The 22,737-nt window shown below is 41.8% G+C and overlaps 75 non-coding genes and 24 pseudogenes across 75 annotated transcripts; all 99 read left to right on the forward strand.

Moving 5' to 3' along the window:
- Window positions 1-35: 35 nt before the first annotated feature.
- LOC134892680 (5S ribosomal RNA) lies at window positions 36-154 on the forward strand (annotated as a pseudogene).
- Window positions 155-476: 322 nt separating this feature from the next.
- On the forward strand, window positions 477-595 carry LOC134886042 (5S ribosomal RNA). The gene has a single exon (XR_010170139.1). It is a non-coding gene; the product is annotated as a 5S ribosomal RNA (ribosomal RNA).
- A 107-nt stretch (window positions 596-702) lies between these two features.
- On the forward strand, window positions 703-821 carry LOC135069110 (5S ribosomal RNA). Its single transcript, XR_010255300.1, has one exon. It is a non-coding gene; the product is annotated as a 5S ribosomal RNA (ribosomal RNA).
- Window positions 822-928: 107 nt separating this feature from the next.
- On the forward strand, window positions 929-1,047 carry LOC134892681 (5S ribosomal RNA; annotated as a pseudogene).
- Window positions 1,048-1,154: 107 nt separating this feature from the next.
- Window positions 1,155-1,273, forward strand: LOC135058544 (5S ribosomal RNA). Its single transcript, XR_010244971.1, has one exon. It is a non-coding gene; the product is annotated as a 5S ribosomal RNA (ribosomal RNA).
- Window positions 1,274-1,380: 107 nt separating this feature from the next.
- Window positions 1,381-1,499, forward strand: LOC134901293 (5S ribosomal RNA). Its single transcript, XR_010174783.1, has one exon. It is a non-coding gene; the product is annotated as a 5S ribosomal RNA (ribosomal RNA).
- Window positions 1,500-1,606: 107 nt separating this feature from the next.
- LOC135060428 (5S ribosomal RNA) lies at window positions 1,607-1,725 on the forward strand. The gene has a single exon (XR_010246822.1). It is a non-coding gene; the product is annotated as a 5S ribosomal RNA (ribosomal RNA).
- A 107-nt stretch (window positions 1,726-1,832) lies between these two features.
- LOC134901294 (5S ribosomal RNA) lies at window positions 1,833-1,951 on the forward strand. The gene has a single exon (XR_010174784.1). It is a non-coding gene; the product is annotated as a 5S ribosomal RNA (ribosomal RNA).
- A 107-nt stretch (window positions 1,952-2,058) lies between these two features.
- LOC135065901 (5S ribosomal RNA) lies at window positions 2,059-2,177 on the forward strand. Its single transcript, XR_010252169.1, has one exon. It is a non-coding gene; the product is annotated as a 5S ribosomal RNA (ribosomal RNA).
- A 107-nt stretch (window positions 2,178-2,284) lies between these two features.
- LOC134891766 (5S ribosomal RNA) lies at window positions 2,285-2,403 on the forward strand (annotated as a pseudogene).
- A 107-nt stretch (window positions 2,404-2,510) lies between these two features.
- LOC134892682 (5S ribosomal RNA) lies at window positions 2,511-2,629 on the forward strand (annotated as a pseudogene).
- A 107-nt stretch (window positions 2,630-2,736) lies between these two features.
- On the forward strand, window positions 2,737-2,855 carry LOC135068852 (5S ribosomal RNA). The gene has a single exon (XR_010255043.1). It is a non-coding gene; the product is annotated as a 5S ribosomal RNA (ribosomal RNA).
- A 106-nt stretch (window positions 2,856-2,961) lies between these two features.
- LOC135060661 (5S ribosomal RNA) lies at window positions 2,962-3,080 on the forward strand. The gene has a single exon (XR_010247053.1). It is a non-coding gene; the product is annotated as a 5S ribosomal RNA (ribosomal RNA).
- Window positions 3,081-3,187: 107 nt separating this feature from the next.
- On the forward strand, window positions 3,188-3,306 carry LOC134891767 (5S ribosomal RNA; annotated as a pseudogene).
- Window positions 3,307-3,413: 107 nt separating this feature from the next.
- On the forward strand, window positions 3,414-3,532 carry LOC134892683 (5S ribosomal RNA; annotated as a pseudogene).
- A 107-nt stretch (window positions 3,533-3,639) lies between these two features.
- LOC135058545 (5S ribosomal RNA) lies at window positions 3,640-3,758 on the forward strand. Its single transcript, XR_010244972.1, has one exon. It is a non-coding gene; the product is annotated as a 5S ribosomal RNA (ribosomal RNA).
- Window positions 3,759-3,865: 107 nt separating this feature from the next.
- LOC134901017 (5S ribosomal RNA) lies at window positions 3,866-3,984 on the forward strand. The gene has a single exon (XR_010174514.1). It is a non-coding gene; the product is annotated as a 5S ribosomal RNA (ribosomal RNA).
- A 107-nt stretch (window positions 3,985-4,091) lies between these two features.
- LOC134901591 (5S ribosomal RNA) lies at window positions 4,092-4,210 on the forward strand. The gene has a single exon (XR_010175077.1). It is a non-coding gene; the product is annotated as a 5S ribosomal RNA (ribosomal RNA).
- A 107-nt stretch (window positions 4,211-4,317) lies between these two features.
- Window positions 4,318-4,436, forward strand: LOC135060440 (5S ribosomal RNA). The gene has a single exon (XR_010246834.1). It is a non-coding gene; the product is annotated as a 5S ribosomal RNA (ribosomal RNA).
- Window positions 4,437-4,543: 107 nt separating this feature from the next.
- On the forward strand, window positions 4,544-4,662 carry LOC135058935 (5S ribosomal RNA). The gene has a single exon (XR_010245356.1). It is a non-coding gene; the product is annotated as a 5S ribosomal RNA (ribosomal RNA).
- A 107-nt stretch (window positions 4,663-4,769) lies between these two features.
- Window positions 4,770-4,888, forward strand: LOC135064218 (5S ribosomal RNA). Its single transcript, XR_010250530.1, has one exon. It is a non-coding gene; the product is annotated as a 5S ribosomal RNA (ribosomal RNA).
- Window positions 4,889-4,995: 107 nt separating this feature from the next.
- Window positions 4,996-5,114, forward strand: LOC135062105 (5S ribosomal RNA). Its single transcript, XR_010248464.1, has one exon. It is a non-coding gene; the product is annotated as a 5S ribosomal RNA (ribosomal RNA).
- A 107-nt stretch (window positions 5,115-5,221) lies between these two features.
- Window positions 5,222-5,340, forward strand: LOC134887778 (5S ribosomal RNA; annotated as a pseudogene).
- A 107-nt stretch (window positions 5,341-5,447) lies between these two features.
- LOC135065671 (5S ribosomal RNA) lies at window positions 5,448-5,566 on the forward strand. The gene has a single exon (XR_010251945.1). It is a non-coding gene; the product is annotated as a 5S ribosomal RNA (ribosomal RNA).
- A 322-nt stretch (window positions 5,567-5,888) lies between these two features.
- On the forward strand, window positions 5,889-6,007 carry LOC134886044 (5S ribosomal RNA). Its single transcript, XR_010170140.1, has one exon. It is a non-coding gene; the product is annotated as a 5S ribosomal RNA (ribosomal RNA).
- A 107-nt stretch (window positions 6,008-6,114) lies between these two features.
- LOC135070956 (5S ribosomal RNA) lies at window positions 6,115-6,233 on the forward strand. Its single transcript, XR_010257103.1, has one exon. It is a non-coding gene; the product is annotated as a 5S ribosomal RNA (ribosomal RNA).
- A 107-nt stretch (window positions 6,234-6,340) lies between these two features.
- LOC134892684 (5S ribosomal RNA) lies at window positions 6,341-6,459 on the forward strand (annotated as a pseudogene).
- Window positions 6,460-6,566: 107 nt separating this feature from the next.
- Window positions 6,567-6,685, forward strand: LOC135058547 (5S ribosomal RNA). Its single transcript, XR_010244974.1, has one exon. It is a non-coding gene; the product is annotated as a 5S ribosomal RNA (ribosomal RNA).
- A 107-nt stretch (window positions 6,686-6,792) lies between these two features.
- On the forward strand, window positions 6,793-6,911 carry LOC134901018 (5S ribosomal RNA). The gene has a single exon (XR_010174515.1). It is a non-coding gene; the product is annotated as a 5S ribosomal RNA (ribosomal RNA).
- Window positions 6,912-7,018: 107 nt separating this feature from the next.
- Window positions 7,019-7,137, forward strand: LOC135060689 (5S ribosomal RNA). The gene has a single exon (XR_010247083.1). It is a non-coding gene; the product is annotated as a 5S ribosomal RNA (ribosomal RNA).
- A 107-nt stretch (window positions 7,138-7,244) lies between these two features.
- On the forward strand, window positions 7,245-7,363 carry LOC135060451 (5S ribosomal RNA). Its single transcript, XR_010246845.1, has one exon. It is a non-coding gene; the product is annotated as a 5S ribosomal RNA (ribosomal RNA).
- Window positions 7,364-7,470: 107 nt separating this feature from the next.
- LOC135067195 (5S ribosomal RNA) lies at window positions 7,471-7,589 on the forward strand. The gene has a single exon (XR_010253417.1). It is a non-coding gene; the product is annotated as a 5S ribosomal RNA (ribosomal RNA).
- A 107-nt stretch (window positions 7,590-7,696) lies between these two features.
- On the forward strand, window positions 7,697-7,815 carry LOC134885243 (5S ribosomal RNA). Its single transcript, XR_010169361.1, has one exon. It is a non-coding gene; the product is annotated as a 5S ribosomal RNA (ribosomal RNA).
- Window positions 7,816-7,922: 107 nt separating this feature from the next.
- LOC135060663 (5S ribosomal RNA) lies at window positions 7,923-8,041 on the forward strand. Its single transcript, XR_010247055.1, has one exon. It is a non-coding gene; the product is annotated as a 5S ribosomal RNA (ribosomal RNA).
- Window positions 8,042-8,148: 107 nt separating this feature from the next.
- LOC134889283 (5S ribosomal RNA) lies at window positions 8,149-8,267 on the forward strand (annotated as a pseudogene).
- A 107-nt stretch (window positions 8,268-8,374) lies between these two features.
- LOC134901019 (5S ribosomal RNA) lies at window positions 8,375-8,493 on the forward strand. Its single transcript, XR_010174516.1, has one exon. It is a non-coding gene; the product is annotated as a 5S ribosomal RNA (ribosomal RNA).
- Window positions 8,494-8,600: 107 nt separating this feature from the next.
- Window positions 8,601-8,719, forward strand: LOC135060691 (5S ribosomal RNA). Its single transcript, XR_010247085.1, has one exon. It is a non-coding gene; the product is annotated as a 5S ribosomal RNA (ribosomal RNA).
- Window positions 8,720-8,826: 107 nt separating this feature from the next.
- On the forward strand, window positions 8,827-8,945 carry LOC135062843 (5S ribosomal RNA). Its single transcript, XR_010249184.1, has one exon. It is a non-coding gene; the product is annotated as a 5S ribosomal RNA (ribosomal RNA).
- Window positions 8,946-9,052: 107 nt separating this feature from the next.
- On the forward strand, window positions 9,053-9,171 carry LOC135062854 (5S ribosomal RNA). The gene has a single exon (XR_010249195.1). It is a non-coding gene; the product is annotated as a 5S ribosomal RNA (ribosomal RNA).
- Window positions 9,172-9,278: 107 nt separating this feature from the next.
- Window positions 9,279-9,397, forward strand: LOC135069291 (5S ribosomal RNA). Its single transcript, XR_010255476.1, has one exon. It is a non-coding gene; the product is annotated as a 5S ribosomal RNA (ribosomal RNA).
- Window positions 9,398-9,504: 107 nt separating this feature from the next.
- Window positions 9,505-9,623, forward strand: LOC135062659 (5S ribosomal RNA). Its single transcript, XR_010249007.1, has one exon. It is a non-coding gene; the product is annotated as a 5S ribosomal RNA (ribosomal RNA).
- A 107-nt stretch (window positions 9,624-9,730) lies between these two features.
- On the forward strand, window positions 9,731-9,849 carry LOC135066216 (5S ribosomal RNA). Its single transcript, XR_010252470.1, has one exon. It is a non-coding gene; the product is annotated as a 5S ribosomal RNA (ribosomal RNA).
- A 107-nt stretch (window positions 9,850-9,956) lies between these two features.
- Window positions 9,957-10,075, forward strand: LOC135069411 (5S ribosomal RNA). The gene has a single exon (XR_010255593.1). It is a non-coding gene; the product is annotated as a 5S ribosomal RNA (ribosomal RNA).
- A 107-nt stretch (window positions 10,076-10,182) lies between these two features.
- On the forward strand, window positions 10,183-10,301 carry LOC135060988 (5S ribosomal RNA). The gene has a single exon (XR_010247382.1). It is a non-coding gene; the product is annotated as a 5S ribosomal RNA (ribosomal RNA).
- A 107-nt stretch (window positions 10,302-10,408) lies between these two features.
- LOC134884743 (5S ribosomal RNA) lies at window positions 10,409-10,527 on the forward strand. The gene has a single exon (XR_010168880.1). It is a non-coding gene; the product is annotated as a 5S ribosomal RNA (ribosomal RNA).
- A 107-nt stretch (window positions 10,528-10,634) lies between these two features.
- On the forward strand, window positions 10,635-10,753 carry LOC135063855 (5S ribosomal RNA). Its single transcript, XR_010250177.1, has one exon. It is a non-coding gene; the product is annotated as a 5S ribosomal RNA (ribosomal RNA).
- A 107-nt stretch (window positions 10,754-10,860) lies between these two features.
- Window positions 10,861-10,979, forward strand: LOC134892686 (5S ribosomal RNA; annotated as a pseudogene).
- Window positions 10,980-11,086: 107 nt separating this feature from the next.
- Window positions 11,087-11,205, forward strand: LOC135062326 (5S ribosomal RNA). The gene has a single exon (XR_010248679.1). It is a non-coding gene; the product is annotated as a 5S ribosomal RNA (ribosomal RNA).
- Window positions 11,206-11,312: 107 nt separating this feature from the next.
- LOC135060692 (5S ribosomal RNA) lies at window positions 11,313-11,431 on the forward strand. The gene has a single exon (XR_010247086.1). It is a non-coding gene; the product is annotated as a 5S ribosomal RNA (ribosomal RNA).
- Window positions 11,432-11,538: 107 nt separating this feature from the next.
- LOC135062856 (5S ribosomal RNA) lies at window positions 11,539-11,657 on the forward strand. Its single transcript, XR_010249197.1, has one exon. It is a non-coding gene; the product is annotated as a 5S ribosomal RNA (ribosomal RNA).
- Window positions 11,658-11,764: 107 nt separating this feature from the next.
- Window positions 11,765-11,883, forward strand: LOC135065672 (5S ribosomal RNA). Its single transcript, XR_010251946.1, has one exon. It is a non-coding gene; the product is annotated as a 5S ribosomal RNA (ribosomal RNA).
- A 107-nt stretch (window positions 11,884-11,990) lies between these two features.
- LOC135058548 (5S ribosomal RNA) lies at window positions 11,991-12,109 on the forward strand. The gene has a single exon (XR_010244975.1). It is a non-coding gene; the product is annotated as a 5S ribosomal RNA (ribosomal RNA).
- A 107-nt stretch (window positions 12,110-12,216) lies between these two features.
- On the forward strand, window positions 12,217-12,335 carry LOC135070160 (5S ribosomal RNA). Its single transcript, XR_010256332.1, has one exon. It is a non-coding gene; the product is annotated as a 5S ribosomal RNA (ribosomal RNA).
- A 107-nt stretch (window positions 12,336-12,442) lies between these two features.
- LOC134901291 (5S ribosomal RNA) lies at window positions 12,443-12,561 on the forward strand. The gene has a single exon (XR_010174781.1). It is a non-coding gene; the product is annotated as a 5S ribosomal RNA (ribosomal RNA).
- A 107-nt stretch (window positions 12,562-12,668) lies between these two features.
- Window positions 12,669-12,787, forward strand: LOC135067196 (5S ribosomal RNA). The gene has a single exon (XR_010253418.1). It is a non-coding gene; the product is annotated as a 5S ribosomal RNA (ribosomal RNA).
- Window positions 12,788-12,894: 107 nt separating this feature from the next.
- Window positions 12,895-13,013, forward strand: LOC135060664 (5S ribosomal RNA). The gene has a single exon (XR_010247056.1). It is a non-coding gene; the product is annotated as a 5S ribosomal RNA (ribosomal RNA).
- A 107-nt stretch (window positions 13,014-13,120) lies between these two features.
- On the forward strand, window positions 13,121-13,239 carry LOC134891768 (5S ribosomal RNA; annotated as a pseudogene).
- A 107-nt stretch (window positions 13,240-13,346) lies between these two features.
- On the forward strand, window positions 13,347-13,465 carry LOC134890123 (5S ribosomal RNA; annotated as a pseudogene).
- Window positions 13,466-13,571: 106 nt separating this feature from the next.
- On the forward strand, window positions 13,572-13,690 carry LOC135070313 (5S ribosomal RNA). Its single transcript, XR_010256481.1, has one exon. It is a non-coding gene; the product is annotated as a 5S ribosomal RNA (ribosomal RNA).
- Window positions 13,691-13,797: 107 nt separating this feature from the next.
- Window positions 13,798-13,916, forward strand: LOC134891769 (5S ribosomal RNA; annotated as a pseudogene).
- Window positions 13,917-14,023: 107 nt separating this feature from the next.
- LOC134892687 (5S ribosomal RNA) lies at window positions 14,024-14,142 on the forward strand (annotated as a pseudogene).
- A 107-nt stretch (window positions 14,143-14,249) lies between these two features.
- On the forward strand, window positions 14,250-14,368 carry LOC135062857 (5S ribosomal RNA). Its single transcript, XR_010249198.1, has one exon. It is a non-coding gene; the product is annotated as a 5S ribosomal RNA (ribosomal RNA).
- A 107-nt stretch (window positions 14,369-14,475) lies between these two features.
- LOC134887890 (5S ribosomal RNA) lies at window positions 14,476-14,594 on the forward strand (annotated as a pseudogene).
- Window positions 14,595-14,701: 107 nt separating this feature from the next.
- Window positions 14,702-14,820, forward strand: LOC135062660 (5S ribosomal RNA). Its single transcript, XR_010249008.1, has one exon. It is a non-coding gene; the product is annotated as a 5S ribosomal RNA (ribosomal RNA).
- A 107-nt stretch (window positions 14,821-14,927) lies between these two features.
- LOC135063053 (5S ribosomal RNA) lies at window positions 14,928-15,046 on the forward strand. The gene has a single exon (XR_010249393.1). It is a non-coding gene; the product is annotated as a 5S ribosomal RNA (ribosomal RNA).
- Window positions 15,047-15,153: 107 nt separating this feature from the next.
- On the forward strand, window positions 15,154-15,272 carry LOC134884745 (5S ribosomal RNA). The gene has a single exon (XR_010168882.1). It is a non-coding gene; the product is annotated as a 5S ribosomal RNA (ribosomal RNA).
- Window positions 15,273-15,379: 107 nt separating this feature from the next.
- LOC135063867 (5S ribosomal RNA) lies at window positions 15,380-15,498 on the forward strand. Its single transcript, XR_010250188.1, has one exon. It is a non-coding gene; the product is annotated as a 5S ribosomal RNA (ribosomal RNA).
- A 107-nt stretch (window positions 15,499-15,605) lies between these two features.
- On the forward strand, window positions 15,606-15,724 carry LOC134892688 (5S ribosomal RNA; annotated as a pseudogene).
- Window positions 15,725-15,831: 107 nt separating this feature from the next.
- Window positions 15,832-15,950, forward strand: LOC135062327 (5S ribosomal RNA). The gene has a single exon (XR_010248680.1). It is a non-coding gene; the product is annotated as a 5S ribosomal RNA (ribosomal RNA).
- Window positions 15,951-16,057: 107 nt separating this feature from the next.
- On the forward strand, window positions 16,058-16,176 carry LOC135060693 (5S ribosomal RNA). Its single transcript, XR_010247087.1, has one exon. It is a non-coding gene; the product is annotated as a 5S ribosomal RNA (ribosomal RNA).
- Window positions 16,177-16,283: 107 nt separating this feature from the next.
- On the forward strand, window positions 16,284-16,402 carry LOC135062859 (5S ribosomal RNA). The gene has a single exon (XR_010249199.1). It is a non-coding gene; the product is annotated as a 5S ribosomal RNA (ribosomal RNA).
- Window positions 16,403-16,509: 107 nt separating this feature from the next.
- On the forward strand, window positions 16,510-16,628 carry LOC135065673 (5S ribosomal RNA). Its single transcript, XR_010251947.1, has one exon. It is a non-coding gene; the product is annotated as a 5S ribosomal RNA (ribosomal RNA).
- Window positions 16,629-16,735: 107 nt separating this feature from the next.
- LOC135058549 (5S ribosomal RNA) lies at window positions 16,736-16,854 on the forward strand. Its single transcript, XR_010244976.1, has one exon. It is a non-coding gene; the product is annotated as a 5S ribosomal RNA (ribosomal RNA).
- A 107-nt stretch (window positions 16,855-16,961) lies between these two features.
- Window positions 16,962-17,080, forward strand: LOC135062661 (5S ribosomal RNA). Its single transcript, XR_010249009.1, has one exon. It is a non-coding gene; the product is annotated as a 5S ribosomal RNA (ribosomal RNA).
- A 107-nt stretch (window positions 17,081-17,187) lies between these two features.
- Window positions 17,188-17,306, forward strand: LOC135058313 (5S ribosomal RNA). Its single transcript, XR_010244744.1, has one exon. It is a non-coding gene; the product is annotated as a 5S ribosomal RNA (ribosomal RNA).
- A 107-nt stretch (window positions 17,307-17,413) lies between these two features.
- On the forward strand, window positions 17,414-17,532 carry LOC135060989 (5S ribosomal RNA). Its single transcript, XR_010247383.1, has one exon. It is a non-coding gene; the product is annotated as a 5S ribosomal RNA (ribosomal RNA).
- Window positions 17,533-17,639: 107 nt separating this feature from the next.
- LOC134890145 (5S ribosomal RNA) lies at window positions 17,640-17,758 on the forward strand (annotated as a pseudogene).
- Window positions 17,759-17,865: 107 nt separating this feature from the next.
- LOC134901948 (5S ribosomal RNA) lies at window positions 17,866-17,984 on the forward strand. The gene has a single exon (XR_010175423.1). It is a non-coding gene; the product is annotated as a 5S ribosomal RNA (ribosomal RNA).
- Window positions 17,985-18,091: 107 nt separating this feature from the next.
- LOC134895418 (5S ribosomal RNA) lies at window positions 18,092-18,210 on the forward strand (annotated as a pseudogene).
- Window positions 18,211-18,317: 107 nt separating this feature from the next.
- Window positions 18,318-18,436, forward strand: LOC134892689 (5S ribosomal RNA; annotated as a pseudogene).
- A 107-nt stretch (window positions 18,437-18,543) lies between these two features.
- On the forward strand, window positions 18,544-18,662 carry LOC134889340 (5S ribosomal RNA; annotated as a pseudogene).
- A 107-nt stretch (window positions 18,663-18,769) lies between these two features.
- On the forward strand, window positions 18,770-18,888 carry LOC135065674 (5S ribosomal RNA). Its single transcript, XR_010251948.1, has one exon. It is a non-coding gene; the product is annotated as a 5S ribosomal RNA (ribosomal RNA).
- Window positions 18,889-18,995: 107 nt separating this feature from the next.
- On the forward strand, window positions 18,996-19,114 carry LOC135058550 (5S ribosomal RNA). Its single transcript, XR_010244977.1, has one exon. It is a non-coding gene; the product is annotated as a 5S ribosomal RNA (ribosomal RNA).
- A 107-nt stretch (window positions 19,115-19,221) lies between these two features.
- LOC135062662 (5S ribosomal RNA) lies at window positions 19,222-19,340 on the forward strand. Its single transcript, XR_010249010.1, has one exon. It is a non-coding gene; the product is annotated as a 5S ribosomal RNA (ribosomal RNA).
- Window positions 19,341-19,447: 107 nt separating this feature from the next.
- Window positions 19,448-19,566, forward strand: LOC135066218 (5S ribosomal RNA). Its single transcript, XR_010252472.1, has one exon. It is a non-coding gene; the product is annotated as a 5S ribosomal RNA (ribosomal RNA).
- A 107-nt stretch (window positions 19,567-19,673) lies between these two features.
- On the forward strand, window positions 19,674-19,792 carry LOC135069412 (5S ribosomal RNA). Its single transcript, XR_010255594.1, has one exon. It is a non-coding gene; the product is annotated as a 5S ribosomal RNA (ribosomal RNA).
- A 107-nt stretch (window positions 19,793-19,899) lies between these two features.
- On the forward strand, window positions 19,900-20,018 carry LOC135067924 (5S ribosomal RNA). The gene has a single exon (XR_010254132.1). It is a non-coding gene; the product is annotated as a 5S ribosomal RNA (ribosomal RNA).
- Window positions 20,019-20,125: 107 nt separating this feature from the next.
- On the forward strand, window positions 20,126-20,244 carry LOC134884746 (5S ribosomal RNA). Its single transcript, XR_010168883.1, has one exon. It is a non-coding gene; the product is annotated as a 5S ribosomal RNA (ribosomal RNA).
- A 107-nt stretch (window positions 20,245-20,351) lies between these two features.
- On the forward strand, window positions 20,352-20,470 carry LOC134887183 (5S ribosomal RNA; annotated as a pseudogene).
- Window positions 20,471-20,577: 107 nt separating this feature from the next.
- Window positions 20,578-20,696, forward strand: LOC134885349 (5S ribosomal RNA). The gene has a single exon (XR_010169465.1). It is a non-coding gene; the product is annotated as a 5S ribosomal RNA (ribosomal RNA).
- A 107-nt stretch (window positions 20,697-20,803) lies between these two features.
- Window positions 20,804-20,922, forward strand: LOC135063655 (5S ribosomal RNA). Its single transcript, XR_010249980.1, has one exon. It is a non-coding gene; the product is annotated as a 5S ribosomal RNA (ribosomal RNA).
- Window positions 20,923-21,029: 107 nt separating this feature from the next.
- Window positions 21,030-21,148, forward strand: LOC134892839 (5S ribosomal RNA; annotated as a pseudogene).
- Window positions 21,149-21,255: 107 nt separating this feature from the next.
- LOC135070742 (5S ribosomal RNA) lies at window positions 21,256-21,374 on the forward strand. The gene has a single exon (XR_010256896.1). It is a non-coding gene; the product is annotated as a 5S ribosomal RNA (ribosomal RNA).
- Window positions 21,375-21,481: 107 nt separating this feature from the next.
- LOC134895763 (5S ribosomal RNA) lies at window positions 21,482-21,599 on the forward strand (annotated as a pseudogene).
- A 107-nt stretch (window positions 21,600-21,706) lies between these two features.
- LOC135062106 (5S ribosomal RNA) lies at window positions 21,707-21,825 on the forward strand. Its single transcript, XR_010248465.1, has one exon. It is a non-coding gene; the product is annotated as a 5S ribosomal RNA (ribosomal RNA).
- A 107-nt stretch (window positions 21,826-21,932) lies between these two features.
- On the forward strand, window positions 21,933-22,051 carry LOC134885104 (5S ribosomal RNA). The gene has a single exon (XR_010169227.1). It is a non-coding gene; the product is annotated as a 5S ribosomal RNA (ribosomal RNA).
- Window positions 22,052-22,158: 107 nt separating this feature from the next.
- LOC135063438 (5S ribosomal RNA) lies at window positions 22,159-22,277 on the forward strand. The gene has a single exon (XR_010249770.1). It is a non-coding gene; the product is annotated as a 5S ribosomal RNA (ribosomal RNA).
- A 107-nt stretch (window positions 22,278-22,384) lies between these two features.
- LOC134893225 (5S ribosomal RNA) lies at window positions 22,385-22,503 on the forward strand (annotated as a pseudogene).
- A 107-nt stretch (window positions 22,504-22,610) lies between these two features.
- Window positions 22,611-22,729, forward strand: LOC135065949 (5S ribosomal RNA). The gene has a single exon (XR_010252214.1). It is a non-coding gene; the product is annotated as a 5S ribosomal RNA (ribosomal RNA).
- Window positions 22,730-22,737: the final 8 nt, after the last annotated feature.

A 22,737-nucleotide genomic window follows, 5' to 3' on the forward strand; every position in this document is an offset into this window, starting at 1 on the left:
GAAGTAGAAAAGTTCTAACAGAAACCACAAAGCTCATCTACAGTCACACCAGACTGGATATGCCTAATCTCATCTGATCTTGGAAGCTAAGCAGTGTTGGGCCTGGTTAGTACTTGGATGGGAGACCACCTGGGAATAGAAGGTGCTGTAGATATTTTTATACTGCCAACACCGTTCTGTTGATGCATTCCATTTTCAAACGTTTTCATTTATGAACCAGTAGTTAGAAGTAGAAAAGTTCTAACAGAAACCACAAAGGTCAACTACAGCCACACCACACTGGATACGCCCAATCTCATCTGATCTTGGAAGCTAAGCAGTGTTGTACCTGGATGGGAGACCACCTGGGAATACAAGGTGCTGTAGATATTTTTATACTGCCAACACCTTTCTGTTGATGCATTCCATTTTCAAACCTATTCATTTATGAACCAGTAGTTAGAAGTAGAAAAGTTCTAACAGAAACCACGAAGCTCATCTACAGCCACACCACACTGGATGCGCCCAATCTCATCTGATCTTGGAAGCTAAGCAGTGTTGTTCCTGGTTAGTACTTGGATGGGAGACCACCTGGGAATACAAGGTGCTGTAGATATTTTTATACTGCCAACACCGTTCTGTTGATGCATTCCATTTTCAAACGTATTCATTTATGAACCAGTAGTTAGAAGTAAAAAAGTTCTAACAGAAACCACAAAGCTCATCTACAGCCACACCACACTGGATGCGCCGAATCTCATCTGATCTTGGAAGCTAAGCAGTGTTGGGCCTGGTTAGTACTTGGATGGGATACCACCTGGGAATACAAGGTGCTGTAGATATTTTTATACTGCCAACACCGTTCTGTTGATGCATTCCATTTTCAAACGTATTCATTTATGAACCAGTAGTTAGAAGTAGAAAAGTTCTAACAGAAACCACAAAGCTCATCTACAGTCACACCAGACTGGATATGCCTAATCTCATCTGATCTTGGAAGCTAAGCAGTGTTGGGCCTGGTTAGTACTTGGATGGGAGACCACCTGGGAATAGAAGGTGCTGTAGATATTTTTATATTGCCAACACCGTTCTGTTGATGCATTCCATTTTCAAACGTATTCATTTATGAACCAGTAGTTAGAAGTAAAAAAGTTCTAACAGAAACCACAACGCTCATCTACAGCCACACCACACTGGATACGCCCAATCTCATCTGAACTTGAAAGCTAAGCAGTGTTGGGCCTGGTTAGTACTTGGATGGGAGACCACCTGGGAATACAAGGTGCTGTAGATATTTTTATACTGCCAACACCGTTCTATTGATGCATTCCATTTTCAAACGTACTCATTTATGAACCAGTAGTTAGAAGTAGAAAAGTTCTAACAGAAACCACAAAGCTCATCTACAGCCACACCACACTGGATACGCCCAATCTCATCTGATCTTGGAAGCTAAGCAGTGTTGGGCCTGGTTAGTACTTGGATGGGAGACCACCTGAGAATACAAGGTGCTGTAGATATTTTTATACTGCCAACACCGTTCTGTTGATGCATTCCATTTTCAAACGTATTCATTTATGAACCAGTAGTTAGAAGTAGAAAAGTTCTAACAGAAACCACAAAGCTCATCTACAGCCACACCACACTGAATACGCCCAATCTCATCTGATCTTGGAAGCTAAGCAGTGTTGGGCCTGGTTAGTACTTGGATGGGAGACCACCTGGGAATACAAGGTGCTGTAGATATTTTTATACTGCCAACACCGTTCTATTGATGCATTCCATTTTCAAACGTACTCATTTATGAACCAGTAGTTAGAAGTAGAAAAGTTCTAACAGAAACCACAAAGCTCATCTACAGCCACACCACACTGGATACGCCCAATCTCATCTGATCTTGGAAGCTAAGCAGTGTTGGGCCTGGTTAGTACTTGGATGGGAGACCACCTGAGAATACAAGGTGCTGTAGATATTTTTATACTGCCAACACCGTTCTGTTGATGCATTCCATTTTCAAACGTATTCATTTATGAACCAGTAGTTAGAAGTAGAAAAGTTCTAACAGAAACCACAAAGCTCATCTACAGCCACACTACACTGAGTACGCCCAATCTCATCTGATCTTGGAAGCTAAGCAGTGTTGGGCCTGGTTAGTACTTGGATGGGAGACCACCTGGGAATACAAGGTGCTGTAGATATTTTTATACTGCCAACACCGTTCTGTTGATGCATTCCATTTTCAAACGTATTCATTTATGAACCAGTAGTTAGTAGTAGAAAAGTTCTAACAGAAACCACAAAGGTCATCTACAGCCACACCACACTGGATACACCCAATCTCATCTGATCTTAAAAGCTCAGCAGTGTTGGGCCTGGTTAGTACTTGGATGGGAGACCACCTAGGAATACAAGGTGCTGTAGATATTTTTATACTGCCAACACCGTTCTGTTGATGCATTCCATTTTCAAACGTATTCATTTATGAACCAGTAGTTAGAAGTAGAAAAGTTCTAACAGAAACCACAAAGCTCATCTACAGTCACACCAGACTGGATATGCCTAATCTCATCTGATCTTGGAAGCTAAGCAGTGTTGGGCCTGGTTAGTACTTGGATGGGAGACCACCTGGGAATAGAAGGTGCTGTAGATATTTTTATACTGCCAACACCGTTCTGTTGATGCATTCCATTTTCAAACGTATTAATTTATGAACCAGTAGTTAGAAGTAGAAAAGTTCTAACAGAAACCACAAAGCTCATCTACAGCCACACCACACTGGATACGCCCAATCTCATCTGATCTTGGAAGCTAAGCAGTGTTTGGCCTGGTTAGTACTTGGATGGGAGACCACCTGAGAATACAAGGTGCTGTAGATATTTTATACTGCCAACACCGTTCTGTTGATGCATTCCATTTTCAAACGTATTCATTTATGAACCAGTAGTTAGAAGTAGAAACGTTCTAACAGAAACCACAAAGCTCATCTACAGCCACACTACACTGAATACGCCCAATCTCATCTGATCTTGGAAGCTAAGCAGTGTTGGGCCTGGTTAGTACTTGGATGGGAGACCACCTGGGAATACAAGGTGCTGTAGATATTTTTATACTGCCAACACCGTTCTGTTGATGCATTCCATTTTCAAACGTATTCATTTATGAACCAGTAGTTAGTAGTAGAAAAGTTCTAACAGAAACCACAAAGGTCATCTACAGCCACACCACACTGGATACACCCAATCTCATCTGATCTTAAAAGCTCAGCAGTGTTGGGCCTGGTTAGTACTTGGATGGGAGACCACCTAGGAATACAAGGTGCTGTAGATATTTTTATACTGCCAACACCGTTCTGTTGATGCATTCCATTTTCAAACGTATTCATTTATGAACCAGTAGTTAGAAGTAGAAAAGTTCTAACAGAAACCACAAAGCTCATCTACAGTCACACCAGACTGGATATGCCTAATCTCATCTGATCTTGGAAGCTAAGCAGTGTTGGGCCTGGTTAGTACTTGGATGGGAGACCACCTGGGAATAGAAGGTGCTGTAGATATTTTTATACTGCCAACACCGTTCTGTTGATGCATTCCATTTTCAAACGTATTCATTTATGAACCAGTAGTTAGAAGTAGAAAAGTTCTAACAGAAACCACAACGCTCATCTACAGCCACACCACACTGGATACGCCCAATCTCATCTGAACTTGAAAGCTAAGCAGTGTTGGGCCTGGTTAGTACTTGGATGGGAGACCACCTGGGAATACAAGGTGCTGTAGATATTTTTATACTGCCAACACCGTTCTGTTGATGCATTCCATTTTCAAACGTATTCATTTATGAACCAGTAGTTAGAAGTAAAAAAGTTCTAACAGAAACCACAAAGCTCATCTACAGCCACACCACACTGGATGCGCCCAATCTCATCTGATCTTGGAAGCTAAGCAGTGTTGGGCCTGGTAAGTACTTGGATGGGAGACCACCTGGGAATACAAGGTGCTGTAGATATTTTTATACTGCCAACACCGTTCTGTTGATGCATTCCATTTTCAAACGTATTCATTTATGAACCAGTAGTTAGAAGTAGAAAAGTTCTAACAGAAACCACAAAGCTCATCTACAGCCACACTACACTGGATACGCCCAATCTCATCTGATCTTGGAAGTTAAGCAGTGTTGGGCCTGGTTAGTACTTGGATGGGAGACCACCTGGGAATACAAGGTGCTGTAGATATTTTTTTACTGCCAACACCGTTCTGTTGATGCATTCCATTTTAAAACGTATTCATTTATGAACCAGTAGTTAGAAGTAGAAAAGTTCTAACAGAAACTACAAAGCTCATCTACAGCCACACCACACTGAATACGCCCAATCTCATCTGATCTTGGAAGCTAAGCAGTGTTGGGCCTGGTTAGTACTTGGATGGGAGACCACCTGGGAATACAAGGTGCTGTAGATATTTTTATACTGCCAACACCGTTCTGTTGATGCATTCCATTTTCAAACGTATTCATTTATGAACCAGTAGTTAGAAGTAAAAAAGTTCTAACAGAAACCACAAAGCTCATCTATAGCCACACCACACTGGATGCGCCCAATCTCATCTGATCTTGGAAGCTAAGCAGTGTTGGGCCTGGTAAGTACTTGGATGGGAGACCACCTGGGAATACAAGGTGCTGTAGATATTTTTATACTGCCAACACCGTTCTGTTGATGCATTCCATTTTCAAACGTATTCATTTATGAACCAGTAGTTAGAAGTAGAAAAGTTCTAACAGAAACCACAAAGTTTATCTACAGCCACACTACATTGGATACGCCCAATCTCATCTGATCTTGGAAGCTAAGCAGTGTTGGGCCTGGTTAGTACTTGGATGGGAGACCACCTGGGAATACAAGGTGCTGTAGATATTTTTTTACTGCCAACACCGTTCTGTTGATGCATTCCATTTTCAAACGTATTCATTTATGAACCAGTAGTTAGAAGTAGAAAAGTTCTAACAGAAATCACAAAGCTTATCTACAGCCACACCACACTGGATACGCCCAATCTCATCTGATCTTGGAAGCTAAGCAGTGTTGGGTCTGGTTAGTACTTGGATGGGAGACCACCTGGGAATACAAGGTGCTGTAGATATTTTTATACTGCCAACACCGTTCTGTTGATGCATTCCATTTTCAAACGTATTCATTTATGAACCAGTAGTTAGAAGTAGAAAAGTTCTAACAGAAACCACAAAGCTCATCTACATCCAAACCACACTGGATACGCCCAATCTCATCTAATCTTGGAAGCTAAGCAGTGTTGGGCCTGGTTAGTACTTGGATGGGAGACCACCTGGGAATACAAGGTGCTGTAGATATTTTTATACTGCCAACACCGTTCTGTTGATGCATTCCATTTTCAAACGTATTCATTTATGAACCAGTAGTTAGAAGTAGAAAAGTTCTAACAGAAACCTCAAAGCTCGTCTACAGCCACACCACACTGGATACGCCCAATCTCATCTGATCTTGGAAGCTAAGCAGTGTTGGGCCTGGTTCGTACTTGGATGGGAGACCACCTGGGAATACAAGGTGCTGTAGATATTTTTATACTGCCAACACCGTTCTGTTGATGCATTCCATTTTCAAACGTTTTCATTTATGAACCAGTAGTTAGAAGTAGAAAAGTTCTAACAGAAACCACAAAGGTCAACTACAGCCACACCACACTGGATACGCCCAATCTCATCTGATCTTGAAAGCTAAGCAGTGTTGTACCTGGATGGGAGACCACCTGGGAATACAAGGTGCTGTAGATATTTTTATACTGCCAACACCTTTCTGTTGATGCATTCCATTTTCAAACCTATTCATTTATGAACCAGTAGTTAGAAGTAGAAAAGTTCTAACAGAAACCACGAAGCTCATCTACAGCCACACCACACTGGATGCGCCCAATCTCATCTGATCTTGGAAGCTAAGCAGTGTTGTTCCTGGTTAGTACTTGGATGGGAGACCACCTGGGAATACAAGGTGCTGTAGATATTTTTATACTGCCAACACCGTTCTGTTGATGCATTCCATTTTCAAACGTATTCATTTATGAACCAGTAGTTAGAAGTAAAAAAGTTCTAACAGAAACCACAAAGCTCATCTACAGCCACACCACACTGGATGCGCCGAATCTCATCTGATCTTGGAAGCTAAGCAGTGTTGGGCCTGGTTAGTAGTTGGATGGGAGACCACCTGGGAATACAAGGTGCTGTAGATATTTTTATACTGCCAACACCGTTCTGTTGATGCATTCCATTTTCAAACGTATTCATTTATGAACCAGTAGTTAGAAGTAGAAAAGTTCTAACAGAAACCACAAAGCTCATCTACAGTCACACCAGACTGGATATGCCTAATCTCATCTGATCTTGGAAGCTAAGCAGTGTTGGGCCTGGTTAGTACTTGGATGGGAGACCACCTGGGAATAGAAGGTGCTGTAGATATTTTTATACTGCCAACACCGTTATGTTGATGCATTCCATTTTCAAACGTATTCATTTATGAACCAGTAGTTAGAAGTAAAAAAGTTCTAACAGAAACCACAACGCTCATCTACAGCCACACCACACTGGATACGCCCAATCTCATCTGAACTTGAAAGCTAAGCAGTGTTGGGCCTGGTTAGTACTTGGATGGGAGACCACCTGGGAATACAAGGTGCTGTAGATATTTTTATACTGCCAACACCGTTCTGTTGATGCATTCCATTTTCAAACGTATTCATTTATGAACCAATAGTTAGAAGTAAAAAAGTTCTAACAGAAACCACAAAGCTCATCTACAGCCACACCACACTGGATGCGCCCAATCTCATCTGATCTTGGAAGCTAAGCAGTGTTGGGCCTGGTAAGTACTTGGATGGGAGACCACCTGGGAATACAAGGTGCTGTAGATATTTTTATACTGCCAACACCGTTCTGTTGATGCATTCCATTTTCAAACGTATTCATTTATGAACCAGTAGTTAGAAGTAGAAAAGTTCTAACAGAAACCACAAAGCTCATCTACAGCCACACTACACTGGATACGCCCAATCTCATCTGATCTTGGAAGCTAAGCAGTGTTGGGCCTGGTTAGTACTTGGATGGGAGACCACCTGGGAATACAAGGTGCTGTAGATATTTTTATACTGCCAACACCGTTCTATTGATGCATTCCATTTTCAAACGTACTCATTTATGAACCAGTAGTTAGAAGTAGAAAAGTTCTAACAGAAACCACAAAGCTCATCTACAGCCACACCACACTGAATACGCCCAATCTCATCTGATCTTGGAAGCTAAGCAGTGTTGGGCCTGGTTAGTACTTGGATGGGAGACCACCTGGGAATACAAGGTGCTGTAGATATTTTTATACTGCCAACACCGTTCTATTGATGCATTCCATTTTCAAACGTACTCATTTATGAACCAGTAGTTAGAAGTAGAAAAGTTCTAACAGAAACCACAAAGCTCATCTACAGCCACACCACACTGGATACGCCCAATCTCATCTGATCTTGGAAGCTAAGCAGTGTTGGGCCTGGTTAGTACTTGGATGGGAGACCACCTGAGAATACAAGATGCTGTAGATATTTTTATACTGCCAACACCGTTCTGTTGATGCATTCCATTTTCAAACGTATTAATTTATGAACCAGTAGTTAGAAGTAGAAAAGTTCTAACAGAAACCACAAAGCTCATCTACAGCCACACTACACTGAATACGCCCAATCTCATCTGATCTTGGAAGCTAAGCAGTGTTGGGCCTGGTTAGTACTTGGATGGGAGACCACCTGAGAATACAAGATGCTGTAGATATTTTTATACTGCCAACACCGTTCTGTTGATGCATTCCATTTTCAAACGTATTAATTTATGAACCAGTAGTTAGAAGTAGAAAAGTTCTAACAGAAACCACAAAGCTCATCTACAGCCACACTACACTGAATACGCCCAATCTCATCTGATCTTGGAAGCTAAGCAGTGTTGGGCCTGGTTAGTACTTGGATGGGAGACCACCTGGGAATACAAGGTGCTGTAGATATTTTTATACTGCCAACACCGTTCTGTTGATGCATTCCATTTTCAAACGTATTCATTTATGAACCAGTAGTTAGTAGTAGAAAAGTTCTAACAGAAACCACAAAGGTCATCTACAGCCACACCACACTGGATACACCCAATCTCATCTGATCTTAAAAGCTCAGCAGTGTTGGGCCTGGTTAGTACTTGGATGGGAGACCACCTGGGAATACAAGGTGCTGTAGATATTTTTATACTGCCAACACCGTTCTGTTGATGCATTCCATTTTCAAACGTATTCATTTATGAACCAATAGTTAGAAGTAAAAAAGTTCTAACAGAAACCACAAAGCTCATCTACAGCCACACCACACTGGATGCGCCCAATCTCATCTGATCTTGGAAGCTAAGCAGTGTTGGGCCTGGTAAGTACTTGGATGGGAGACCACCTGGGAATACAAGGTGCTGTAGATATTTTTATACTGCCAACACCGTTCTGTTGATGCATTCCATTTTCAAACGTATTCATTTATGAACCAGTAGTTAGAAGTAGAAAAGTTCTAACAGAAACCACAAAGCTCATCTACAGCCACACTACACTGGATACGCCCAATCTCATCTGATCTTGGAAGCTAAGCAGTGTTGGGCCTGGTTAGTACTTGGATGGGAGACCACCTGGGAATACAAGGTGCTGTAGATATTTTTATACTGCCAACACCGTTCTATTGATGCATTCCATTTTCAAACGTACTCATTTATGAACCAGTAGTTAGAAGTAGAAAAGTTCTAACAGAAACCACAAAGCTCATCTACAGCCACACCACACTGAATACGCCCAATCTCATCTGATCTTGGAAGCTAAGCAGTGTTGGGCCTGGTTAGTACTTGGATGGGAGACCACCTGGGAATAGAAGGTGCTGTAGATATTTTTTTACTGCCAACACCGTTCTGTTGATGCATTCCATTTTCAAACTTATTCATTTATGAACCAGTAGTTAGAAGTAGAAAAGTTCTAACAGAAATCACAAAGCTCATCTACAGCCACACCACACTGGATACGCCCAATCTCATCTGATCTTGGAAGCTAAGCAGTGTTGGGCCTGGTTAGTACTTGGATGGGAGACCACCTGGGAATAGAAGGTGCTGTAGATATTTTTACACTGCCAACACCGTTCTGTTGATGCATTCCATTTTCAAACGTATTCATTTATGAACCAGTAGTTAGAAGTAGAAAAGTTCTAACAGAAACCTCAAAGCTCGTCTACAGCCACACCACACTGGATACGCCCAATCTCATCTGAACTTGAAAGCTAAGCAGTGTTGGGCCTGGTTCGTACTTGGATGGGAGACCACCTGGGAATACAAGGTGCTGTAGATATTTTTATACTGCCAACACCGTTCTGTTGATGCATTCCATTTTCAAACGTTTTCATTTATGAACCAGTAGTTAGAAGTAAAAAAGTTCTAACAGAAACCACAAAGCTCATCTACAGCCACACCACACTGGATGCGCCCAATCTCATCTGATCTTGGAAGCTAAGCAGTGTTGGGCCTGGTAAGTACTTGGATGGGAGACCACCTGGGAATACAAGGTGCTGTTGATATTTTTATACTGCCAACACCGTTCTGTTGATGCATTCCATTTTCAAACGTATTCATTTATGAACCAGTAGTTAGAAGTAGAAAAGTTCTAACAGAAACCACAAAGCTCATCTACAGCCACACTACACTGGATACGCCCAATCTCATCTGATCTTGGAAGCTAAGCAGTGTTGGGCCTGGTTAGTACTTGGATGGGAGACCACCTGCGAATACAAGGTGCTGTAGATATTTTAATACTGCCAACACCGTTCTGTTGATGCATTCCATTTTCAAACGTATTCATTTATGAACCAGTAGTTAGAAGTAGAAAAGTTCTAACATAAACCTCAAAGGTCATCTACAGCCACACCACACTGGGTACGCCCAATCTCATCTGATATTGGAAGCTAAGCAGTGTTGGGCCTGGTTAGTACTTGGATGGGAGACCACCTGGGAATACAAGGTGCTGTAGATATTTTTATACTGCCAACACCATTCTGTTGATGCATTCCATTTTCAAATGTATTCATTTATGAACCAGTAGTTAGAAGTAGAAAAGTTCTAACAGAAACCACAAAGCTCATTTACAGCCACACCACACTGGATACGCCCAATCTCATCTGATCTTGGAAGCTAAGCAGTGTTGGGCCTGGTTAGTACTTAGATGGGAGACCACCTGGGAATACAAGGTGCTGTAGATATTTTTATACTGCCAACACCGTTCTGTTGATGCATTCCATTTTCAAACTTATTCATTTATGAACCAGTAGTTAGAAGTAGAAAAGTTCTAACAGAAACCACAAAGCTCATCTACAGCCACTCCACACTGGATACGCCCAATCTCATCAGATCTTGGAAGCTAAGCAGTGTTGGACCTGGTTCGTACTTGGATGGGAGACCACCTGGGAATACAAGGTGCTGTAGATATTTTTATACTGCCAACACCGTTCTGTTGATGCATTCCATTTTCAAATGTATTCATTTATGAACCAGTAGTTAGAAGTAGAAAAGTTCTAACAGAAATCACAAAGCTCATCTACAGCCACACCACACTGGATACGCCCAATCTCATCTGATCTTGGAAGCTAAGCAGTGTTGGGCCTGGTTAGTACTTGGATGGGAGACCACCTGGGAATACAAGGTGCTGTAGATATTTTTATACTGCCAACACCGTTCTGTTGATGCATTCCATTTTCAAACGTATTCATTTATGAACCAGTAGTTAGAAGTAGAAAAGTTCTAACAGAAACCACAAAGCTCATCTACAGTCACACCAGACTGGATATGCCTAATCTCATCTGATCTTGGAAGCTAAGCAGTGTTGGGCCTGGTTAGTACTTGGATGGGAGACCACCTGGGAATAGAAGGTGCTGTAGATATTTTTATACTGCCAACACCGTTCTGTTGATGCATTCCATTTTCAAACGTATTCATTTATGAACCAGTAGTTAGAAATAGAAAAGTTCTAACAGAAACCACAACGCTCATCTATAGCCACACCACACTGGATACGCCCAATCTCATCTGAACTTGAAAGCTAAGCAGTGTTGGGCCTGGTTAGTACTTGGATGGGAGACCACCTGGGAATACAAGGTGCTGTAGATATTTTTATACTGCCAACACCGTTCTGTTGATGCATTCCATTTTCAAACGTATTCATTTATGAACCAGTAGTTAGAAGTAGAAAAGTTCTAACAGAAACCACAAAGCTCATCTACAGCCACACTACACTGGATACGCCCAATCTCATCTGATCTTGGAAGCTAAGCAGTGTTGGGCCTGGTTAGTACTTGGATGGGAGACCACCTGGGAATACAAGGTGCTGTAGATATTTTTTTACTGCCAACACCGTTCTGTTGATGCATTCCATTTTCAAACTTATTCATTTATGAACCAGTAGTTAGAAGTAGAAAAGTTCTAATAGAAATCACAAAGCTCATCTACAGCCACACCACACTGGATACGCCCAATCTCATCTGATCTTGGAAGCTAAGCAGTGTTGGGCCTGGTTAGTACTTGGATGGGAGACCACCTGGGAATAGAAGGTGCTGTAGATATTTTTACACTGCCAACACCGTTCTGTTGATGCATTCCATTTTCAAACGTATTCATTTATGAACCAGTAGTTAGAAGTAGAAAAGTTCTAACAGAAACCTCAAAGCTCGTCTACAGCCACACCACACTGGATACGCCCAATCTCATCTGATCTTGGAAGCTAAGCAGTGTTGGGCCTGGTTCGTACTTGGATGGGAGACCACCTGGGAATACAAGGTGCTGTAGATATTTTTATACTGCCAACACCGTTCTGTTGATGCATTCCATTTTCAAACGTTTTCATTTATGAACCAGTAGTTAGAAGTAGAAAAGTTCTAACAGAAACCACAACGCTCATCTACAGCCACACCACACTGGATACGCCCAATCTCATCTGAACTTGAAAGCTAAGCAGTGTTGGGCCTGGTTAGTACTTGGATGGGAGACCACCTGGGAATACAAGGTGCTGTAGATATTTTTATACTGCCAACACCGTTCTGTTGATGCATTCCATTTTCAAACGTATTCATTTATGAACCAGTAGTTAGAAGTAAAAAAGTTCTAACAGAAACCACAAAGCTCATCTACAGCCACACCACACTGGATACGCCCAATCTCATCTGATCTTGGAAGCTAAGCAGTGTTGGGCCTGGTTAGTACTTGGATTGGAGACCACCTGAGAATACAAGGTGCTGTAGATATTTTTATACTGCCAACACCGTTCTGTTGATGCATTCCATTTTCAAACGTATTCATTTATGAACCAGTAGTTAGAAGTAGAAAAGTTCTAACAGAAACCACAAAGCTCATCTACAGCCACACCACACTGAATACGCCCAATCTCATCTGATCTTGGAAGCTAAGCAGTGTTGGGCCTGGTTAGTACTTGGATGGGAGACCACCTGAGAATACAAGGTGCTGTAGATATTTTTATACTGCCAACACCGTTCTATTGATGCATTCCATTTTCAAACGTACTCATTTATGAACCAGTAGTTAGAAGTAGAAAAGTTCTAACAGAAACCACAAAGCTCATCTACAGCCACACCACACTGGATACGCCCAATCTCATCTGATCTTGGAAGCTAAGCAGTGTTGGGCCTGGTTAGTACTTGGATGGGAGACCACCTGAGAATACAAGATGCTGTAGATATTTTTATACTGCCAACACCGTTCTGTTGATGCATTCCATTTTCAAACGTATTAATTTATGAACCAGTAGTTAGAAGTAGAAAAGTTCTAACAGAAACCACAAAGCTCATCTACAGCCACACTACACTGAATACGCCCAATCTCATCTGATCTTGGAAGCTAAGCAGTGTTGGGCCTGGTTAGTACTTGGATGGGAGACCACCTGGGAATACAAGGTGCTGTAGATATTTTTATACTGCCAACACCGTTCTGTTGATGCATTCCATTTTCAAACGTATTCATTTATGAACCAGTAGTTAGTAGTAGAAAAGTTCTAACAGAAACCACAAAGGTCATCTACAGCCACACCACACTGGATACACCCAATCTCATCTGATCTTAAAAGCTCAGCAGTGTTGGGCCTGGTTAGTACTTGGATGGGAGACCACCTAGGAATACAAGGTGCTGTAGATATTTTTATACTGCCAACACCGTTCTGTTGATGCATTCCATTTTCAAACGTATTTATTTATGAACCAGTAGTTAGAAGTAGAAAAGTTCTAACAGAAACCACAAAGCTCATCTACAGTCACACCAGACTGGATATGCCTAATCTCATCTGATCTTGGAAGCTAAGCAGTGTTGGGCCTGGTTAGTACTTGGATGGGAGACCACCTGAGAATACAAGGTGCTGTAGATATTTTATACTGCTAACACCGTTCTGTTGATGCATTCCATTTTCAAACGTATTCATTTATGAACCAGTAGTTAGAAGTAGAAACGTTCTAACAGAAACCACAAAGCTCATCTACAGCCACACTACACTGAATACGCCCAATCTCATCTGATCTTGGAAGCTAAGCAGTGTTGGGCCTGGTTAGTACTTGGATGGGAGACCACCTGGGAATACAAAGTGCTGTAGATATTTTTATACTGCCAACACAGTTCTGTTGATGCATTCCATTTTCAAACGTATTCATTTATGAACCAGTAGTTAGTAGTAGAAAAGTTCTAACAGAAACCACAAAGGTCATCTACAGCCACACCACACTGGATACACCCAATCTCATCTGATCTTAAAAGCTCAGCAGTGTTGGGCCTGGTTAGTACTTGGATGGGAGACCACCTAGGAATACAAGGTGCTGTAGATATTTTTATACTGCCAACACCGTTCTGTTGATGCATTCCATTTTCAAACGTATTCATTTATGAACCAGTAGTTAGAAGTAGAAAAGTTCTAACAGAAACCACAAAGCTCATCTACAGTCACACCAGACTGGATATGCCTAATCTCATCTGATCTTGGAAGCTAAGCAGTGTTGGGCCTGGTTAGTACTTGGATGGGAGACCACCTGGGAATAGAAGGTGCTGTAGATATTTTTTTACTGCCAACACCGTTCTGTTGATGCATTCCATTTTCAAACTTATTCATTTATGAACCAGTAGTTAGAAGTAGAAAAGTTCTAACAGAAATCACAAAGCTCATCTACAGCCACACCACACTGGATACGCCCAATCTCATCTGATCTTGGAAGCTAAGCAGTGTTGGGCCTGGTTAGTACTTGGATGGGAGACCACCTGGGAATAGAAGGTGCTGTAGATATTTTTACACTGCCAACACCGTTCTGTTGATGCATTCCATTTTCAAACGTATTCATTTATGAACCAGTAGTTAGAAGTAGAAAAGTTCTAACAGAAACCTCAAAGCTCGTCTACAGCCACACCACACTGGATACGCCCAATCTCATCTGAACTTGAAAGCTAAGCAGTGTTGGGTCTGGTTCGTACTTGGATGGGAGACCACCTGGGAATACAAGGTGCTGTAGATATTTTTATACTGCCAACACCGTTCTGTTGATGCATTCCATTTTCAAACGTTTTCATTTATGAACCAGTAGTTAGAAGTAAAAAAGTTCTAACAGAAACCACAAAGCTCATCTACAGCCACACCACACTGGATGCGCCCAATCTCATCTGATCTTGGAAGCTAAGCAGTGTTGGGCCTGGTAAGTACTTGGATGGGAGACCACCTGGGAATACAAGGTGCTGTTGATATTTTTATACTGCCAACACCGTTCTGTTGATGCATTCCATTTTCAAACGTATTCATTTATGAACCAGTAGTTAGAAGTAGAAAAGTTCTAACAGAAACCACAAAGCTCATCTACAGCCACACTACACTGGATACGCCCAATCTCATCTGATCTTGGAAGCTAAGCAGTGTTGGGCCTGGTTAGTACTTAGATGGGAGACCACCTGGGAATACAAGGTGCTGTAGATATTTTTATACTGCCAACACCGTTCTGTTGATGCATTCCATTTTCAAACTTATTCATTTATGAACCAGTAGTTAGAAGTAGAAAAGTTCTAACAGAAACCACAAAGCTCATCTACAGCCACTCCACACTGGATACGCCCAATCTCATCAGATCTTGGAAGCTAAGCAGTGTTGGACCTGGTTCGTACTTGGATGGGAGACCACCTGGGAATACAAGGTGCTGTAGATATTTTTATACTGCCAACACCGTTCTGTTGATGCATTCCATTTTCAAATGTATTCATTTATGAACCAGTAGTTAGAAGTAGAAAAGTTCTAACAGAAATCACAAAGCTCATCTACAGCCACACCACACTGGATACGCCCAATCTCATCTGATCTTGGAAGCTAAGCAGTGTTGGGCCTGGTTAGTACTTGGATGGGAGACCACCTGGGAATACAAGGTGCTGTAGATATTTTTATACTGCCAACACCGTTCTGTTGATGCATTCCATTTTCAAACGTATTCATTTATGAACCAGTAGTTAGAAGTAGAAAAGTTCTAACAGAAACCACAAAGCTCATCTACAGTCACACCAGACTGGATATGCCTAATCTCATCTGATCTTGGAAGCTAAGCAGTGTTGGGCCTGGTTAGTACTTGGATGGGAGACCACCTGGGAATAGAAGGTGCTGTAGATATTTTTATACTGCCAACACCGTTCTGTTGATGCATTCCATTTTCAAACGTATTCATTTATGAACCAGTAGTTAGAAATAGAAAAGTTCTAACAGAAACCACAACGCTCATCTATAGCCACACCACACTGGATACGCCCAATCTCATCTGAACTTGAAAGCTAAGCAGTGTTGGGCCTGGTTAGTACTTGGATGGGAGACCACCTGGGAATACAAGGTGCTGTAGATATTTTTATACTGCCAACACCGTTCTGTTGATGCATTCCATTTTCAAACGTATTCATTTATGAACCAGTAGTTAGAAGTAGAAAAGTTCTAACAGAAACCACAAAGCTCATCTACAGCCACACTACACTGGATACGCCCAATCTCATCTGATCTTGGAAGCTAAGCAGTGTTGGGCCTGGTTAGTACTTGGATGGGAGACCACCTGGGAATACAAGGTGCTGTAGATATTTTTTTACTGCCAACACCGTTCTGTTGATGCATTCCATTTTCAAACTTATTCATTTATGAACCAGTAGTTAGAAGTAGAAAAGTTCTAATAGAAATCACAAAGCTCATCTACAGCCACACCACACTGGATACGCCCAATCTCATCTGATCTTGGAAGCTAAGCAGTGTTGGGCCTGGTTAGTACTTGGATGGGAGACCACCTGGGAATAGAAGGTGCTGTAGATATTTTTACACTGCCAACACCGTTCTGTTGATGCATTCCATTTTCAAACGTATTCATTTATGAACCAGTAGTTAGAAGTAGAAAAGTTCTAACAGAAACCTCAAAGCTCGTCTACAGCCACACCACACTGGATACGCCCAATCTCATCTGATCTTGGAAGCTAAGCAGTGTTGGGCCTGGTTCGTACTTGGATGGGAGACCACCTGGGAATACAAGGTGCTGTAGATATTTTTATACTGCCAACACCGTTCTGTTGATGCATTCCATTTTCAAACGTTTTCATTTATGAACCAGTAGTTAGAAGTAGAAAAGTTCTAACAGAAACCACAACGCTCATCTACAGCCACACCACACTGGATACGCCCAATCTCATCTGAACTTGAAAGCTAAGCAGTGTTGGGCCTGGTTAGTACTTGGATGGGAGACCACCTGGGAATACAAGGTGCTGTAGATATTTTTATACTGCCAACACCGTTCTGTTGATGCATTCCATTTTCAAACGTATTCATTTATGAACCAGTAGTTAGAAGTAAAAAAGTTCTAACAGAAACCACAAAGCTCATCTACAGCCACACCACACTGGATGCGCCCAATCTCATCTGATCTTGGAAGCTAAGCAGTGTTGGGCCTGGTAAGTACTTGGATGGGAGACCACCTGGGAATACAAGGTGCTGTTGATATTTTTATACTGCCAACACCGTTCTGTTGATGCATTCCATTTTCAAACGTATTCATTTATGAACCAGTAGTTAGAAGTAAAAAAGTTCTAACAGAAACCACAAAGCTCATCTACAGCCACACCACACTGGATGCGCCCAATCTCATCTGATCTTGGAAGCTAAGCAGTGTTGGGCCTGGTTAGTACTTGGATGGGAGACCACCTGCGAATACAAGGTGCTGTAGATATTTTTATACTGCCAACACCATTCTGTTGATGCATTCCATTTTCAAATGTATTCATTTATGAACCAGTAGTTAGAAGTAGAAAAGTTCTAACAGAAACCACAAAGCTCATTTACAGCCACACCACACTGGATACGCCCAATCTCATCTGATCTTGGAAGCTAAGCAGTGTTGGGCCTGGTTAGTACTTAGATGGGAGACCACCTGGGAATACAAGGTGCTGTAGATATTTTTATACTGCCAACACCGTTCTGTTGATGCATTCCATTTTCAAACTTATTCATTTATGAACCAGTAGTTAGAAGTAGAAAAGTTCTAACAGAAACCACAAAGCTCATCTACAGCCACTCCACACAGGATACGCCCAATCTCATCAGATCTTGGAAGCTAAGCAGTGTTGGACCTGGTTCGTACTTGGATGGGAGACCACCTGGGAATACAAGGTGCTGTAGATATTTTTATACTGCCAACACCGTTCTGTTGATGCATTCCATTTTCAAATGTATTCATTTATGAACCAGTAGTTAGAAGTAGAAAAGTTCTAACAGAAATCACAAAGCTCATCTACAGCCATACCACACTGGATACGCCCAATCTCATCTGATCTTGGAAGCTAAGCAGTGTTGGGCCTGGTTAGTACTTGGATGGGAAACCACCTGGGAATACAAGGTGCTGTAGATATTTTTATACTGCCAACACCGTTCTGTTGATGCATTCCATTTTCAAACGTATTCATTTATGAACCAGTAGTTAGTAGTAGAAAAGTTCTAACAGAAACCACAAAGGTCATCTACAGCCACACCACACTGGATACACCCAATCTCATCTGATCTTAAAAGCTCAGCAGTGTTGGGCCTGGTTAGTACTTGGATGGGAGAGCACCTAGGAATACAAGGTGCTGTAGATATTTTTATACTGCCAACACCGTTCTGTTGATGCATTCCATTTTCAAACGTATTCATTTATGAACCAGTAGTTAGAAGTAGAAAAGTTCTAACAGAAACCACAAAGCTCATCTACAGTCACACCAGACTGGATATGCCTAATCTCATCTGATCTTGGAAGCTAAGCAGTGTTGGGCCTGGTTAGTACTTGGATGGGAGACCACCTGGGAATAGAAGGTGCTGTAGATATTTTTTTACTGCCAACACCGTTCTGTTGATGCATTCCATTTTCAAACTTATTCATTTATGAACCAGTAGTTAGAAGTAGAAAAGTTCTAACAGAAATCACAAAGCTCATCTACAGCCACACCACACTTGATACGCCCAATCTCATCTGATCTTGGAAGCTACGCAGTGTTGGGCCTGGTTAGTACTTGGATGGGAGACCACCTGGGAATAGAAGGTGCTGTAGATATTTTTACACTGCCAACACCGTTCTGTTGATGCATTCCATTTTCAAACGTATTCATTTATGAACCAGTAGTTAGAAGTAGAAAAGTTCTAACAGAAACCTCAAAGCTCGTCTACAGCCACACCACACTGGATACGCCCAATCTCATCTGATCTTGGAAGCTAAGCAGTGTTGGGCCTGGTTCGTACTTGGATGGGAGACCACCTGGGAATACAAGGTGCTGTAGATATTTTTATACTGCCAACACCGTTCTGTTGATGCATTCCATTTTCAAACGTTTTCATTTATGAACCAGTAGTTAGAAGTAGAAAAGTTCTAACAGAAACCACAACGCTCATCTACAGCCACACCACACTGGATACGCCCAATCTCATCTGAACTTGAAAGCTAAGCAGTGTTGGGCCTGGTTAGTACTTGGATGGGAGACCACCTGGGAATACAAGGTGCTGTAGATATTTTTATACTGCCAACACCGTTCTGTTGATGCATTCCATTTTCAAACGTATTCATTTATGAACCAGTAGTTAGAAGTAAAAAAGTTCTAACAGAAACCACAAAGCTCATCTACAGCCACACCACACTGGATGCGCCCAATCTCATCTGATCTTGGAAGCTAAGCAGTGTTGGGCCTGGTAAGTACTTGGATGGGAGACCACCTGGGAATACAAGGTGCTGTTGATATTTTTATACTGCCAACACCGTTCTGTTGATGCATTCCATTTTCAAACGTATTCATTTATGAACCAGTAGTTAGAAGTAGAAAAGTTCTAACAGAAACCACAAAGCTCATCTACAGCCACACTACACTGGATACGCCCAATCTCATCTGATCTTGGAAGCTAAGCAGTGTTGGGCCTGGTTAGTACTTGGATGGGAGACCACCTGCGAATACAAGGTGCTGTAGATATTTTAATACTGCCAACACCGTTCTGTTGATGCATTCCATTTTCAAACGTATTCATTTATGAACCAGTAGTTAGAAGTAGAAAAGTTCTAACATAAACCTCAAAGGTCATCTACAGCCACACCACACTGGGTACGCCCAATCTCATCTGATATTGGAAGCTAAGCAGTGTTGGGCCTGGTTAGTACTTGGATGGGAGACCACCTGGGAATACAAGGTGCTGTAGATATTTTTATACTGCCAACACCATTCTGTTGATGCATTCCATTTTCAAATGTATTCATTTATGAACCAGTAGTTAGAAGTAGAAAAGTTCTAACAGAAACCACAAAGCTCATTTACAGCCACACCACACTGGATACGCCCAAACTCATCTGATCTTGGAAGCTAAGCAGTGTTGGGCCTGGTTAGTACTTAGATGGGAGACCACCTGGGAATACAAGGTGCTGTAGATATTTTTATACTGCCAACACCGTTCTGTTGATGCATTCCATTTTCAAACTTATTCATTTATGAACCAGTAGTTAGAAGTAGAAAAGTTCTAACAGAAACCACAAAGCTCATCTACAGCCACTCCACACTGGATACGCCCAATCTCATCAGATCTTGGAAGCTAAGCAGTGTTGGACCTGGTTCGTACTTGGATGGGAGACCACCTGGGAATACAAGGTGCTGTAGATATTTTTATACTGCCAACACCGTTCTGTTGATGCATTCCATTTTCAAATGTATTCATTTATGAACCAGTAGTTAGAAGTAGAAAAGTTCTAATAGAAACCACAAAGCTCATCTACAGCCACACCACCCTGGATACGCCCAATCTCGTCTGATCTTGGAAGCTAAGCAGTGTTGGGCCTGGTTAGTGCTTGGATGGGAGACCACCTGGGAATACAAGGTGCTGTAGATATTTTTATACTGCCAACAACGTTCTGTTGATGCATTCCATTTTCAAACTTATTCATTTTTGAACCAGTAATTAGAAGTAGAAAAGTTCTAACAGAAACCACAAAGCTCATCTACAGCCACTCCACACTGGATACGCCCAATCTCATCTGATCTTGGAAGCTAAGCAGTGTTGTGCCTGGTTAGTACTTGGATGGGAGACCACCTGGGAATACAAGGTGCTGTAGATATTTTAATACTGCCAATACCGTTCTATTGATGCATTCCATTTTCAAACGTACTTATTTATGAACCAGTAGTTAGAAGTAGATAAGTTCTAGCAGAAACCTCAAAGCTCATCTACAGCCACACCACACTGGATACGCCCAATCTCATCTGATCTTGGAAGCTAAGCAGTGTTGGGCCTGGTTAGTACTTGGATAGGAGACCACCTGGGAATACAAGGTGCTGTAGATATTTTGATACTGCCAACACCGTTCTGTTGATGCATTCCATTTTCAAATGTATTCATTTATGAACCAGTAGTTAGAAGTAGAAAAGTTCTAACAGAAATCACAAAGCTCATCTATATCCAAACCACACTGGGTACGCCCAATCTCATCTGATATTGGAAGCTAAGCAGTGTTGGGCTTGGTTAGTACTTGGATGGGAGACCACCTGGGAATACAAGGTGCTGTAGATATTTTTATACTGCCAACACCGTTCTGTTGATGCATTCCATTTTCAAATGTATTCATTTATGAACCAGTAGTTAGAAGTAGAAAAGTTCAAACAGAAACAACAAAGCTCATCTACAGCCACACCACACTGGATACGCCCAATCTCATCTGATCGTGGAAGCTAAGCAGTGTTGGGCCTGGTTAGTACTTGGATGGGAAACCACCTGGGAATACAAGGTGCTGTAGATATTTTTATACTGCCAACACCGTTCTGTTGATGCATTCCATTTTCAAACGTATTCATTTATGAACCAGTAGTTAGAAGTAGAAAAGTTCTAACAGAAACCACAACGCTCATCTACACCACTCCACACTGGATACGCCCAATCTCATCAGATCTTGGAAGCTAAGCAGTTTTGGGCCTGGTTCGTACTTGGATGGGAGACCACCTGGGAATACAAGGTGCTGTAGATATTTTTATACTGCCAACACCGTTCTGTTTATGCATTCCATTTTCAAACGTATTCATTTATGAACCAGTAGTTAGAAGTAGAAAAGTTCTAACAGAAATCACAAAGCTCATCTACAGCCACACCACACTGGATACGCCCAATCTCATCTGATCTTGGAAGCTAAGCAGTGTTGGGTCTGGTTAGTACTTGGATGGGAGACCACCTGGGAATACAAGGTGCTGTAGATATTTTTATACTGCCAACACCGTTCTGTTGATGCATTCCATTTTCAAACGTATTCATTTATGAACCAGTAGTTAGAAGTAGAAAAGTTCTAACAGAAACCACAAAGCTCATCTACAGCCACACCACACTGGATACGCCCAATCTCATCTGATCTTGGAAGCAAAGCAGTGTTGGGCCTGGTTAGTACTTGGATGGGAGACCACCTGGGATTACAAGGTGCTGTAGATATTTTTATACTGCCAACACCGTTCTGTTGATGCATTCCATTTTCAAACGTATTCATTTATGAACCAGTAGTTAGAAGTAGAAAAGTTCTAACAGAAACCTCAAAGCTCGTCTACAGCCACACCACACTGGATACGCCCAATCTCATCTGATCTTGGAAGCTAAGCAGTGTTGGGCCTGGTTTGTACTTGGATGGGAGACCACCTGGGAATACAAGGTGCTGTAGATATTTTTATACTGCCAACACCGTTCTGTTGATGCTTTCCATTTTCAAACCTATTCATTTATGAACCAGTAGTTAGAAGTAGAAAAGTTCTAACAGAAACCACGAAGCTCATCTACAGCCACACCACACTGGATACGCCCAATCTCATCTGATCTTGGAAGCTAAGCAGTGTTGTTCCTGGTTAGTACTTGGATGGGAGACCACCTGGGAATACAACGTGCTGTAGATATTTTTATACTGCTAACACCGTTCTGTTGATGCATTCCATTTTCAAACGTATTCATTTATGAACCAGTAGTTAGAAGTAAAAAAGTTCTAACAGAAACCACAAAGCTCATCTACAGCCACAACACACTGGATGCGCCCAATCTCATCTGATCTTGGAAGCTAAGCAGTGTTGGGCCTGGTTAGTACTTGGATGGGAGACCACCTGGGAATACAAGGTGCTGTAGATATTTTTATA

Source organism: Pseudophryne corroboree, chromosome 3 (genome assembly GCF_028390025.1).
Source record: "Pseudophryne corroboree isolate aPseCor3 chromosome 3, aPseCor3.hap2, whole genome shotgun sequence".
Taxonomy (NCBI): Eukaryota; Metazoa; Chordata; class Amphibia; order Anura; family Myobatrachidae; genus Pseudophryne; species Pseudophryne corroboree.